Below are 15,161 nucleotides of genomic sequence, written 5' to 3'. Positions count from 1 at the left end.
AACTACACAAAATGGCCTCTGGTCACATGGCATGGAGAACAAACAAAGACAAATGATGGTCTATAGTAAACACACACACACAGACACACACACCTACGCACACACACACACATGCACACACTGGCCAGTAATAGGAGGCGTGACAGCAATAAAGAGAGCACTGCCATTAATTCAGCAATGCTAAAAATGAAAATTAAGGGCCAGGTGTATGATCATGGCCCATTGCGATTCGGTAATAGCGATTTTTAAGAAATCGCTATTACCGACTCGCAAAGGGCCATATATCACATTTGCGAATCGGTAATAGCGATTTCTTAAAAATCGCAAATGCTATTACCGAATCGCAAATTGCGATATCGGCCCCATTCGCAGCTATGGGCCTGTTGGCCCATAGTTGCAAATTTTTTGCATTTCCAAAATTGCGATTTCTGAACCAGAAATCGCAATTTTGGAAATGCGAAAGGCCGGGGTGCTGGGGCCTAAGGCCCCCTTTCCTGCACCCCAATTTTTTTTTTTAACATGTAAGGTACACACATGCCAAAAGGGCATATGTGCTTTACATGTTCAATTTAAAAATGCAGTTTTACTGCATTTTCAAATTTTGCACCAGGTTACCACCTGGTTGCAGATCATGGTATTTTGCATGTGCAAAATACCATTCTGTGAAAAATCGCAATTTGCGATTTTTTGCAGCATTGCCTTGTGACCTGGATTTTGCGAATTGCGATTCGCGAAATCCAGGTCGCAACGCAAAAAATCACAATTTTTGCGATTTCTTCTTTGTGGTCTGCGAATGCCTTTCATGCATTGCAGACCACTATTTTGCACTCGCAAACGGCCGATTTTACCGTTTGCGAGTGCAAAATATTTTCATACATCTGGCCCTAAGTGAGCTATACAACTTTTACAACATGCATCCTCTCAAAGCACCAAACACAGTCCCACCAATGTACACTTTTTACAGAAAAAATTTGAAATACAAAAAAAAAACATTTTTCATTCAATGTAATCCCTGGCCTAATTGATGTTTTAAAAAAAATATACCACTAAAACAATTGTTGCAGGTACCAATAACCAGTACTGGCTGTATGGCCCACAATAAATGAATAGTGCAAAGTTAACAAACATGGAGAAAATTTACTGAACTGTGCCACTCTTTTCCCTTACAAAAGATAAAAAATTAAATGCAAAATAATAACTAGGGGCCAGATGTAGGAAGGCATTAGCACCTCGCAAATGGCAAAAAACGCCGTTTGTGAGGCGCAAATGCCCTCACGCGATGCAGAAACACATATTGCGAGTTGGTACCGACTCGCAAAATGTGTTTCAGACTCGCAAATAGGAAGGGGTGTTCCCTTCCTATTTGCGAGTCGCACCGCGATGTAGAGTTGATTTGTGACCGCGAAAGCGGTCGCAAATCAACTCGCAGTTACCATCCACTTGAAGTGGATGGTAACTCATTCGCAAACGGGAAGGGGTCCCCATGGGACCCCTTCCCCTTTGTGAATGCTCACAATAATATTTTTTCAGAGCAGGCAGTGGTCCTATGGACCACTGCCTGCTCTGAAAAAAACCGAAACTAAAAGGTTTCGGTATTTTTTCTATTTGCAGCTCGTTTTCCTTTAAGGAAAACGGGCTGCAAAGAAAAAAAAAAAAACAGCTTTATTGAAAAGCAGTCACGGACATGGTGGTCTGCTGTCTCCAGCAGGCCACCATCCCGTGAGTGCCTAGACTCGCTATGGGGTCTCAAACTGCGACCCACCTCATAAATATTTATGAGGTGGGTCTTTGCGACCCCATAGCGAGTCGCAGAAGGTGTCTGAGACACCTTTCTGCATTTCCTTTTGCGAGGTGCAAATTGCGAGTCGCTGGGACTCGCAATTTGCACCTCGCAAAAGGAAACCTACCTACATCTGGCCCTAGGCCCCTATTGTTACTCCAGGCCACCCACCACAACCACAATCAACTTTAAAAATTGAATAAAAATACAAATAAATACTCTTGCATGCTCTTTATGAAACACACAACACCCTTATGCAAACCTTTTTCAACTTACTTGTGATATCGCAAAAATAAAGTCCAATGGTTTATATGCCACAGGAATCACATGCAGGGAGAGAGATACTTCCACCTCAAAATCTAAGTGAAAAGTGACCAGGAGATGGACAAAGTACTGGGAGGAGCCTGCTGGACAGGAAGTTGGAGTCTTTGGGGCACTTCCTTCCTGTTGAAAGAAAAAAGTAAAATTAAAAAATGCTTTTTTCACTAAAAGCAAACTGAATGGTCCATTGGAAAGAAAAGTCACTCGACAATGCTTTTTCAATTAGATGAAGCTGCTTCTTAAGTGGAAAATCTGCTCAGGATGCAGCTATAGTGTCTTGCGCTCCCTATCATCATGAAAATGATGCAAGCGGCCAGAAAATCCTGAGTGTGGTTTCTAATGGCTGGGAAATATCCTACCGCTTACCACAGCACACCTACACAACTGCTGTGCACACAAGTGGAAAAACATTGTGCCACACGCAGGATTACAGAATTTAGTGGGAACTCCGCATTACACCTATAATTCGGAGTTCCCGAATCTCATTAACTCTGCCTGCGGAGTGGAAATTTTCACCTACTTCTAATGTTTCCTATACCAGTACACATGCATGTTCATGTAAATGTGTATAGATAGATAGATAGATAGATAGATAGATAGATAGATAGATAGATAGACAGATAGATAGATAGATAGATAGATAGATAGATAGATAGATAGATAGATAGATAGATAGATAGATAGATAGATAGATAGATAGATAGATTTCTAATAATTAAATGCTTTGAGTTTATTTCAACTGTATAGAAATGTGTTTTGTTTGTGCAAAACAGCATTAATTCCAACAAATTTGTATGGCTTTAAAAAAACATTATGGCACTAAACAGCACTTTGGCACAATTAAACACCACTGCTTATGTTTTCAAGTCCAGTATGTGCATACTGATAATTTGAATTTACCATAAGGAGTAAGCTTAATAGAGCACACAATCAAAGACATTATTCAGTCTGTGAAATTATTATTTCACATGCCCCTACCTAGATGATTTCTCAAGCAGCATTCTGAAAATGTTTGACACAGTTTCGACCCAGATGGCAGCTAAACGTCCAGTTAGGAGTCTGAAAAAGAAGCAACAAAAACATACATGTAGAGGATGGACATCAAGGTCTGTAACTGTTCTTTTCTCCATCTGTGCTAGCAACACACTGCACAGATTAATAAAAAGAGGTCAGTCATCCCTTCCTTCCCTAAAACATTATAGTTACTCATGAAGTACTTAGGCAGGTTGAGACATGATATGAGAGAAGTGATTATAGAGGGGAACGATTACAGCTAATACTGGTCTCAACATCGTAGTTACACTAGGCTGTTTAAGAGGCATAAGCATAAGGAAGCATGCATAGTGCCGAGGAGACACTGTTTTAAGAGCATATACATAAGAGACTGCTCTACAGGGAAGACTTTGCTGAAAGCAATTGTAACAATATAGGTGGTCGTTACAACATTGGCGGTAAAAGGCGCTTACCGCCGTGCAGAAGACCGCCAATACACCGCTGCGGAGGCGGCATTCCACCACAGCTATTATGACACACATCTTGGAATCTGCTGAAATTCAGACACCCACACAACACCGCCACACCAAAGGTCAGTGATAAACTGCCGGAAACAAATCCTCCACCTCCACGCCAACAGAAACACGCCCATGCTATTACAACCCACAAATCCACGCTGCAGTCTTTCATCCGCGGTATCCAATCAGCAGTACACACCGACGTACTCAAAATACACACACATCTCCAAAACACCGCCACATTGGACAATTACAAATGATACACCTACAAACAACACTCCCACACACCCAATACAATATAAAACATACACCCACATCACCCACAAACCCCTACGACCAAAAATTAGAGACGAAGGCGACAGAGAGAGCACAGAATAAACAACCCCACTACACAAAGGTGCACAACACCATCACCCACACAACATCCACGCACAAAACACCACACACCACTACACTCACTACAACCATCACCACATACACCACCCCACACATCACCCACACCACCCCATGGCACGACAAAGACACCCCCGCTTCGCCGAGGAGGAGCTCAGGGTCATGGTGGAGGAAATCGTACGGGTAGAGTCACAGCTATTTGGCTCACAGGTACAGCACACATCAATAGCCAGGAAGATGGAGTTATGGCGCAGAATAGTGGACAGGGTCAACGCTGTGGGACAGCACCCAAGAAATAGGGAGGACATCAGGAAGAGGTGGAACGACCTACAGGGGAAGGTGCATTCAACGGTCTCCAGGCACAACATTGCGGTACAGTGGACTGGCGGCGGACCCCCACCTCCTCCCCCACAACTAACAACATGGGAGGAGCAAGTCTTGACCGTCTTGCATCCTGAGGGCCTCGCAGGAGTTGGTGGAGGATGGGACACTGGTAAGTCAAATCTTAACTATCATATCCCCCACCCTATCACCCAAACTCCTGACTAATGTACTAATAACACAAACCACCCATCCCAACACCAATCCCTGCATGACACAACTAAGCATGGACACCCATCACTAAAGCATGCCCACTGCACATACCCAGTACACCCCCCCAACCATTACCACACAACCCTACACACAGGAATGCTTGCACTGGGGTACACAAACACCCACCCATTGCACATCATTACACACACATATGCAATAATCACGCTCCTATGCCCCTGCAGGAACCCGAAGGACCATCACCACACCAGAGGGTCCAGACAACACCACTCCACCCCGAGAAGAGCCCCACATTGACGACAGCAGCTCTGCCCTACTGGATCCTGATGACCAGCCCGGACCATTGTGGGCCTCGGGACAGTCGGTTCCCCTTGCACAGGTACAGCCCAACACCGACCTTCCATCCTCTGGTAACACCAGCACAGCACCCACCCAGCGGGCCCAAACCTCCCTACCCAGGACAGGTCAATCAGCGGTGTGTCCACCACTACAGGGCACCCAGGGTAACCCACCACCCCAACAACAACAAGGACCTGGGGGCAGTGGTAGTGGGTACACGGTCCAGGGGACGGAGGACAAGGAACACAGGGGAACTGGGAGGGTTGCTGTGCGACAGGGGGCGGACAGGCCAAGGGAACCCACTCTCCACGAGGCCCTCTCCTCCATCATGGGAGCATACCACCACTCCCAGGAGACGATGACCACGGTCCTGGACAAGTTGCAGGAGACCCTGCGCCTGCAGGACGAACTGTATTTGGGGTTCAGGGAGGAGCTCAGGACCATCCGCTCCGCCCTGGGCACCATCGTTGGGGTGCTGAAGGACATACAGCAGACCTTGAGGGACACCGTGGCACTCCAAGGGGCCCCTGACACTAGCCAAGACGATGAACAGCCCACCACCTCCGCCGGCGCTAGTGGACAGGACGCCCCACCACAGGACCAACACACCAGCACCCCACCCCCTGCAGACGGACAACCACCACTCAAGCGGTCCCTGAGATCCAGGAACAGGACAGAGCAAGATGGCAAGACCCCCGCCAGAAAGTGAGGCCACCCTGATTGTCCTCCCACTGTCCCACTTTGTTAGCCTGTCCATACTTTAATTGCCCCAGCTCCACTTCCTATGCCCATATGGGCAGTGCACCTGTGAGACTAATAGACTGGACTCTGCCATGGACATTCCTCCGCCATCACCTATCACCATTTTACAACCCCCTCCCATTTCTGAGCACTTCAATAAACACCCTTGAAACACAAAACAATCTGGAGTCAGTCTGTGATTTAGTAAAAATGTATTATCAATGACAGTGTCATAATGGGTGTACCATTATAAGGCTAACATACCTATGTCACACATCACAAGCCCTTGAAGGATGCAAGCAGTTGACACGTAGGTAACCACACCTGTGAAACCGTAATGGAAGGGTACAACTCAGTTACCAAACAGTGATTTCAACCGAAAAACAGGAGTAGACCTGTGAAAGTTAATGTAATGCTAAAAATGAAAATGTTCTCACCTGTGTCTCACTGGAAATATTGTATGTCTTCTTCATCAGCTTCATCCTCATCACTGTCCACAGGTGCCACAGGTTCCACAGCTGCTACAACACCGTCATCTGGATCATCCTCCTGCAGAAAAGGCACCTGGCGTCTCAAAGCCAAATTATGGAGCATGGAGCAGGCGATGATGATGTCGCACACCTTCTTCGGTGAGTAGAATAGGGATTCACCTGTCATATGGAGGGACCTGAACCTAGCCTTCAGGAGGCCGAAGGTGCGTTCGATCACCCTCCTAGTCCGTCCATGGGCCTCATTGTACCGTTCTTCTGCCCTGGTCCTGGGATTCCTCACTGGGGTCAATAGCCAGGAAAGGTTGGGGTAACCAGAGTCCCCCAATAGCCATACACGGTGTCTCTGGAGTTGACCCATCATATCAGGGATGCTGCTATTCCGCAGGATGTAGGCGTCATGCACTGAGCCAGGGAACATAGCATTTACCTGCGAGATGTACTGGTCTGCCAAACAGACCATCTGGACATTCATGGAATGCTAACTCTTCCTGTTCCTGTACACATGTTCACTCCTGTAGGGGGGGACCAGAGCAACATGGGTCCCATCAATTGCACCTATGACGTTGGGGATATGTCCCATGGCCTAGAAGTCACCTTTAACTGTAGGCAAATCCTCCACCTGAGGGAAAATGATGTATCTCCTTACGTGTTTCAGCAGGGCAGACAACACTCTGGACAACACGTTGGAAAACATAGGCTGGGACATCCCTGATGCCATGGCCACAGTTGTCTGAAAAGACCCACTTGCAAGGAAATGGAACACTGACAGCACCTGCACGTCAGGGGGGATTCCAGTCGGATGGCGGATTGGTGACATCAGGTCTGGCTCCAACTGGGTACATAGTTCCTGGGTTGTGGCACGGTCAAACCGGTAGGTTACTATGACATGTCTCTCTTCCATTGTCAACAGGTCCACCAGCGGTCGGTACACCGGAGGATTCCGCCATCTCCTGAAATGTCCCAGCTGACGGTGCCTAGGAAGGACAACAGCGAAGAACCAGTCATTTTTCCTCCAGGTATGTACCCACACTTGCACACAAGACTACACCACTCACAAAATCCTTCCTGTATGTGTGGTGAGTGTAGGCCTAGCTATGTGTGACGCAGTAGTAAATGAAGCCATGTGGGCCCCTGAAATGGCGGCTGCCTGACCTCTAAACTGGGACAATGGGATTGTGGGGTAACAGCGCTGGCGTTACACACCGTGGCGGTAGGCGGTCGTAGACCGCGGCGCAATGCTGCATTGGTTAACATTGGACCCTATGGGTCACAGGAGCCAATGAACAGGTGCGCCGGAGGTGATGATGCGCACCGCTGCGGACATCACCGCCGCGGACGTCACCGCCATTTTCTATCTGTTCATTCACTAGATACCTGACCTTCGACAGGAGAGGACATGTACTGCAAGTGCTGCTGTGACCTCGGTCTGGAAGCGACGATGGCTGCTGCGTCTGGGGAAAGGGCCCCTGCCTTCACTGCACAGGAGTTGGAGAAGCTAGTAGACGGGGTACTCCCCCAGTACACGCTACTCTACGGTCCTCCAGACCAACATGTTAGTACACAGGGAGCACGTTGTATGGGCTAGGCCTGGGTGGAGAGGGCTGGTTGCAAGAGGGAAGGGGGCAGAGTTCATAGAACATTTATGCATGGGAATGAATGGGCCACATGGCCAGAGTACGGAGGGGGCCACTCACAATGACGGTGCAGTTGGTAATGACTGTTTCTCTTTCCTTGTGCATGTCATGTAGGTCAGCGCCCACCATAAGAGGGACATTTGGCGTGCCATCGCCAAGGAGGTCCGGACCCTGGGGGCCCACCAGAGACGGGGCACCCACTGCCGTAAGAGATGGGAGGACATTCGCCGCTGCAGCAAGAAGATGCCGGAGGTTCAGCTGGGGATGGCCTCCCAACGTGGGAGGGGTGCCCGTTGCACCATGACCCCCCTGATGTTCCGGATCCTGGCGGTGGCCTACCCAGAGTTGGATGGGCGTTTGAGGGCATCACAGCAGACACAAGGGGGTGAGTACAACCTCATTCTGTGGACTTTGCGTGCAGTGGAGGTGTCTGGGTGGGGGAGGTGGGCTGTGGGTTCCCCTAGGTCAGGGCGAGTTAGGTAGGCAAGGCCCCTCCGTAATGTAGGCCATGTGGCACTGTACCCCACCTCAGCAGAGTGCCAAGTCGAGGTATAGTTGCCCCTGTGGCATCCATGTGCGCCGATGTCCACCATTGTCATCTAGGCCATATCCCAGAAATTGCATGTGCAGAGGGCAGGAGCACGGCGTAATGCTGGGCGCAGCTGCGTTTGTCTTGTCCGCCAACGGAAGCGGTATGCCATGCACTAAAACCCTCTTTCTTCTGTCTCCCCCCCTTTTTCTGCTCTCCCTGTCCTTTTGTACATCAGCATCAACAGGCGGAGGTAGAGTGGCACCGGAGCACGAGGGAGCTGCATCCCACATGCCATGGAGGGCCACACCACGGACTCTGAATGCACCAGTGGGACGGAGGGCGAGGGGAGCTTCACGTCGGCCACCGGATCACCAGCCAGGACACGGACTCGTTCGACGATGTGGGCTCCCCTACCAGCACCGCCCTCCCAGCAGCCCCTCAGCATTTGCCCCGTGCCCGCTCACCCAGGAGGGTGGGCATCACCTTCGCCCCAGGCACCTCAGGCCCTGCCCCAGTCACCCCTGCTGCCCTCAGTGAGGAGGCCATTACCTCCTCAGGTCACTCACTGTTGGGCAGTCTACCATTGTGAATGCCATCCAGGGTGTAGAACGAGAGTTGCAACACAGTAATGCATTCCTGGAGGGCATTCATTCTGGTCAGGCTGCCCTTCAGCGAACCCTGCAATCTTTGGCCTCAGCACTGATGGCAGCAATTGTCCCTGTGTCTAGCCTCCCCCCTCCAACTTCCTCCACCCAGACCCAATCTCCTGTACCCCAGCCCATCCCAAGCACACCTACAGACCAGCATGCACACAAGTCAACACACACAAGTAGCTCAAGCAAACATAGGCACCACACACACCACAGGCACTCACGCAAGCCTCACCCACTTACAGACACAACAACATCCACTGCCTCCACTGTGTCCCCCTCCTCCTCTTCTCCCTCCTCCCTCCCAGTCTCGTCTACACACACACCTGCATGCACCACATCTACAGGCACCATGAATCGCACAAGGACACCCAGCACCACACGCCGCTCACCTGCACTCAACACCTCCACTGCCATTTACACGTCCCCTGTGTCCTCTCCCAGTGTGTCTGTGACCCCCCCTCCCAAAGTACACAAACGCCGGCAATCACTCACCCAACATCCATCCACCTCACGACAGCCTCCAGTACCTGCACCCAAAATACCTAAAGTGACACCTCCGACAACCACCTCCTCTTTCTCCACTCCCAGACCCCCTCCAGCTACCCATCCCAGTGTTCGTCAAAAACTGTCCCTGTGTAAAGTTGACCTTTTTGCCCCCACCCCCCCTCCAATTCATCAGTCCCGTCGTAGCGCCTCCTCCAATACCAGTGGTGCCAGTGGTTCAAGGTTTTTGGAGTGCACTGGCCACCAGGGCAGGCAGTAGGACCCGGAGCCAAGGCACTGGCAGCCCACCCCCTGTAAAGGCTCTAAAATTGGAGAGTGGACAACGGGACCCTGTGAAGTCTCCTGGTGGGAAAAAAACTGACATGGGTTCCAAGGGGATTGGAGAGTCAGCTGTGACTCCACCAAAGGTGGGGAAGGGCCAGAGGAAGTCTCCCCAGCCTGTTGTGAGTGTCACGGCGGAGAAGTGCGCCATCATTTCCGGCGGTCGAGACACAACCACCAGCACCGTCGTTACTGTTCCAGAGACCACCGCCATAGTCACAGCCCAGGAGGGCCCCACTATTGTCAGTGGTCCAGAGACCACCGCCAGAGTCACAGCCCAGGAGGGCCCCACTATCGTCACTGGTCAGGAGACCACCGCCACAGCCGGAATCATAGCCCTGGAGGGCCCAAGTATCGCCACTGGTCAGGAGACCACCGCCGGAGTAAGTGCCCAGGAGGGCCCAAGTATCGTCACTGGTCAGGAGACCACCGCCGGAGTCAGTGCCCTGGAGGGCCCCGGCTGCCACAGCCCCGCTGGGCAATGATGATACGTCATGCCACACACCAATGTCCTTATCAGAATCGCCATGTCAAATCACCGCTGAACAGTCCTGAACCCTCCATGGCAAAGCACCACTGAACAGTCCTGAACCGCCATGGCAAAGCACCGCTGAACAGGGCAAAGACCGCCATGTCAAAGCACCACTGAACAGGGCAAAGACCGCAATGGCAAAGCACTGCTGAACAGTCCTGAACCGCCATGGCAAAGCACTGCTGAACAGGGCAATGCACCGGGTAGATATGAATGGACCGCCACATCAGGCATCCTTATCCCATGTGCAGCTGGGACAGTGACAGGACACGACCTTTCATGGGGAGACTCATCTAGTCTGGGCACCAGTCCCCCCCAGTACCAGTAGAGCCCTGCATCAACTTGAGAGACTGTGGCTTTGCACTCCCCAGGATGGCACAGTGGGCAACCCACCCACTGTATAGACTTGTGAGACTGTGGCTTTGCACTCCCCAGGATGGCACAGTGGGCAACCCACCCACTGTATAGACTTGTGAGACTGTGGCTTTGCACTCCCCAGGATACATCAATGGGCATGGAGCCCCGTCGTGGATCTGGCTTTGCAGTCATCCGGCTGAGGTGCGCCCCCTTTTCTTCCCCCTGAGGTGCCTGTAGTATTTCTATCTGATGCCCCAGCAGTGTTCTCTCCGATTGTGGTCAGGTATCGTTTGTGGGCCTCGCCCATGCATTTTTGGACTGATGGTGCACAGACATTGTTATGTACATATCTGCACTACTTCTCGTATTGTATCTAATTATGACTGATTTTCAAATATATATCTGTATATTTTTGTATGACATGTATATTGGCACATTACATTGTTTGACCGATTTTCACTTTGTGTTTTCATTCTTCCGGAGGGTTTGTGGGTTGTTACTGTGATTTTTGTGGATGCATTGGTGTGTATGTTGTAATATGCGAGGGTGGGGGTGTTTGGTGTGTGTCCCTCTGCTTGGGGCATGCATGGTGCAGATGGGCTTGCCCTTGGAGCAGATTTGGCTCTGATACACTAATAAGCAACTAACTCTTGTAGCCCGCAATAGCACCAGGGCATGGCTAACTCCGTTATGTAATGGCGACTTGGTCAGTGAGCTTGGGACAGTAGGTCTGGCTATTAGTCATGCCTTGCACCCCACACCCCATAGTCATTTGGCCTCAATTATGCAAGGCCTTTGGCTGTACACATTGGGGGTCAGCCATAGGACCCGACCTGCAGATAACCCACCATTGGCAACCAATTTTCTCATCTTTGTTCCTTTGTTTGCTTTGGTAATGCCCTTATGTTGGTGCATTGATTGAGAGAAGCTTAATATTGTCACTTTAGGTCATGCTCAGTGGGTCCATCCAGGTGGTGGTCAACTGATTGGAGGGAAGTTGGACCTGGTGCCACCTTAAGCTCAGTGCAATGGGGACTCCTCAGTCAGTGAAGCTGGGCCTGGTGGTGTTCCTTGTGATTGATGGCAGCTTGAGGGGGCCCATATTAAGCACAGAGCAACAAGGACGGAAGATATGCTCAATTGGGCCCTGATAGGCAGAAGCCCTTCAGTGAGTGAAACTCAGCCTAGTGCTGGTCAATCAGTTAGATGGAGCCCTTCTTTACATAAAGCTCGGCCTGGTTTTGGTCTAGGTTAGCTGGAAGCTTGATATAGTATTGCAGCGGACCCAACACAGTAAGGTCCCTTCATTCAGTGAAGCACAGCCTGTGTTGTAGTCAATTCAGTCTTCAGTCATTGCATCTGAACCTGGTGGTTTTCTACCGATTGGTGGGAAGTTTAGTGTGGTTCCACCTTAGGTCTGCTGCAGCTGGGGTCCTTCGGTCCCCGAAACTTTGCCTGGAGATGGTCTGTCATGCAGCTGGAAGCTTGGCACAGTACTGCCCTAGATCGATCACAGGAGGATCCAATCAATTGGTGAGGCTGCCAGGTGGGTGGAAGATTGGTGCAGTACCACCTTGGGCCAGGCGTAGTCGGTGAGGCTTGGTGTGGTATTGCCTTGGGCCAAGGGCGGCATGCGTCATTCCGTCAGTAAGGCTCGTCCTGGTCAGTTGTATGATGAAAGAACCCATTCCGTTGCAATGCATGCCATCACCACACATGCATTACAACGTAAATGCCATTACCACACATAACTTTTACCATGCATTTTTTACAATGAAGATGTCTTTACCACACATGCCTTTACAATGAATTTCGTTGTAAAAACATGAATGTTAAAGGCATATGCACAGTAAAGGTTTTCCCTGCCCTAAAAGCAGGCCTGTGGTGCGACCCTCCCCTCGGCCCCCAGCCCTTCTAAAAAATACCAGTCCCCTGCCCTGAGCCCTAAAACCAGACCCCTGCCAACCCCCTGCCCACAACCCTTAAAAAAAATACTAAACCCATTCCCTGAGCTCTCAGCCAAACCCCAGCATCACCCCTCCGACCCCCACCCCTTCCAGGAAATACCCGACCCCTGTCCAGAGCTCTAAAGCCGGACCTCAGCACAACCTCCAGCCCTTCTAAAATATACTCATGCCCTGCCTTGAGCCCTAAAACTGCCTCCCTGTCCCCACCCCAAGCCCTAAAACTGTACCCTTCAGCACTGCCCTAAAATCATACCCACGCCCCAGGTCCTAAAACCGTACCCCTGCCTTAAAACTTTAAAGCCCAGATCCCAACCCCAAGCCCTAAAACCTCGCCCCCTTCCCCCATTAAACCTTACCCCACCCCAAGCCCTAAAACCATACCCCAGCCCTAAAACCGTATCCCGCCCTAAAATCGTAACCCAGCATGACCCCCCAAACCCCCAGCTGTTGTAAAAAATACCTGACCCCTGTCCTGAGCCCCAAAACCGGAACCCAGTGCGACCCCCTGGCCTCAGCCCTGGTAACCTACCCTTCCCTGAGCCATAAAACTGTCCTCTCAACCCACCCCCTGCTCTAAAACTGTACCCCCGCCTCAAGTCCTAAAACCATAGTCCCACCCTAAAACCGTAAAGCTCCCCCAGCCCCCACCCCAAGCCCTAAAACCGTACCTCTCCTGTGCCCATAAAACTGTACCTCCCACCCTAATCCCTAAAACCGTATCCCCTGTCCCCACCCCAAGCCCTTACCTCACTCATCACGACAACAAGCCAGCTCTTCTGAGGCACAGCTCAGGTTGTAAAGAGGAAACGGAAGGGTCTCTCCGTTTCCTGTAATCACGCCAATAGCTTTTACCTCGTCGGTGTCTTTACCTTGCATAACCCTTACCACCAGTACAATGCATATGCCCTTACTATTCACGCTTTTACAACGAAATTCATTGCAAAGGCATACATAGTAAAGGCATGTGTGCTGTAACAAATTGAGTGGTAAAGACCATGCATGGTGCATGTGTAGTAAAACATTTGTGGTAAAGGTTATGCGTCGTAACTGCTGCATTATAATGGCTATGTCCCATCCTGGTCATGGTCTGAGAGGTGGCTGTAAGCTTGGCACAAAGCACCATGGATCTGGTGTACCAGGGGCCCTAAAGTCATTGAATCTCAGCCTGGCAGTGGCCTACCAGGTCAGATGGAAGCGCGGCACAATACCCACTTGAGCCTTGGCATGCAAGGTTAAATGAAAGCTCGGCTCTTTACCAACTTGGGCCCTGTTCCTTACGTCTCAGATGTTCGGCCTGGCAGTTGTCTGCTGGGCGGATGGAAGCCTGACAACCATAACACCTTAGGCCCGGTGCAGCGGGGGCACTTCTGCCCCTGAAGCTCAACCTGGCAGTTGTCTGTTGGGCGGATGAAAGTTCGAAGCAGGACCACCTTGACAGATGGATGTAAGGATGGATAGATAGATGGATGAATGGATGAACAGGTTGATGGAAAGAATGTGAAAGACCTTTCAAGTAAGCAATTGCTAAAGGGAGCTACCTGAACAAGCAAATGGCGGAAGGGGGTTGAGCCAATGCCCTACTCTCTATGTATTTGTGTGTGTTTATCACCATGTTACTAAAGCTATCTACTGCTAGACCTAAACAAACGGTGCACTGTGAAGATCATGTACTATCTCTTTTGATGGAGTGTTGGAGGTGGCACATTCTTGTTGGCTGAGGCAAGGCCTTAGCCAGACAGAACCCACCATTCTCATCAGGGGTGGGTGATTACACTCAATTTATAACCCTTGGGTAGCTTGGCACATAGACATCTGGCTTATGACAGAGGGAATGTGTAATGTGTGGATGTATTGCGCTTTGGCACAATACATCCACACAATAAGAACACCGAGCATCACAAACAAGACTTCACACGAGGTGTGTGTAAATAAAGTTTGCACTCAAAACACACATGAATTAACACCATGTAAACACCATGTAAATTGGAGCATAAATCACATTCAGAAAGATCACTAGTAGTACAAGGCTCAACATGCTTAATAAAACATCAGCAGTATGTACACATGAGAATAACAATACTTTCCCTCCTTGCACCCACATGAGGTACTACCGCTTTGGTAGCTTGAGACCCACCCCAGCGATCATCTCAATTCAATATAAAATAGTTGTAGGATGCATTCCAGTTGCCAATTATAGCAGCAATGCATATTGCATTCAGAGGACTATAGCACTTTAGAAATACCTCTGAGGCCTAGATCGCACAAGTAAACGTCAATGTCAACCAGTAATTTAAACAGTGTGCACAGCAACACCACTGTATAGTGAAATCAAGCTCAGACACGCTCACACTCTCACTCTGCACCACAATGGTATCAGTCACACAATCACGCTAATGCGGTGCTCTGACAGCCAGCGGGGGGGTGTAAATGAGTTTGCAGACCCCTCTTGGGCCTAAACCTTCCTCCAGCCTCCAACCTATTCCTGCTCCTTTAGAATCAAAAATGAAGCAACCTTTCCCCAGATATTAGGCTG

The sequence above is a fragment of the Pleurodeles waltl genome, chromosome 8 (genome assembly GCF_031143425.1).
Source record: "Pleurodeles waltl isolate 20211129_DDA chromosome 8, aPleWal1.hap1.20221129, whole genome shotgun sequence".
NCBI lineage: Eukaryota > Metazoa > Chordata > Amphibia > Caudata > Salamandridae > Pleurodeles > Pleurodeles waltl.
This window is presented reverse-complemented; position numbering follows the sequence as displayed.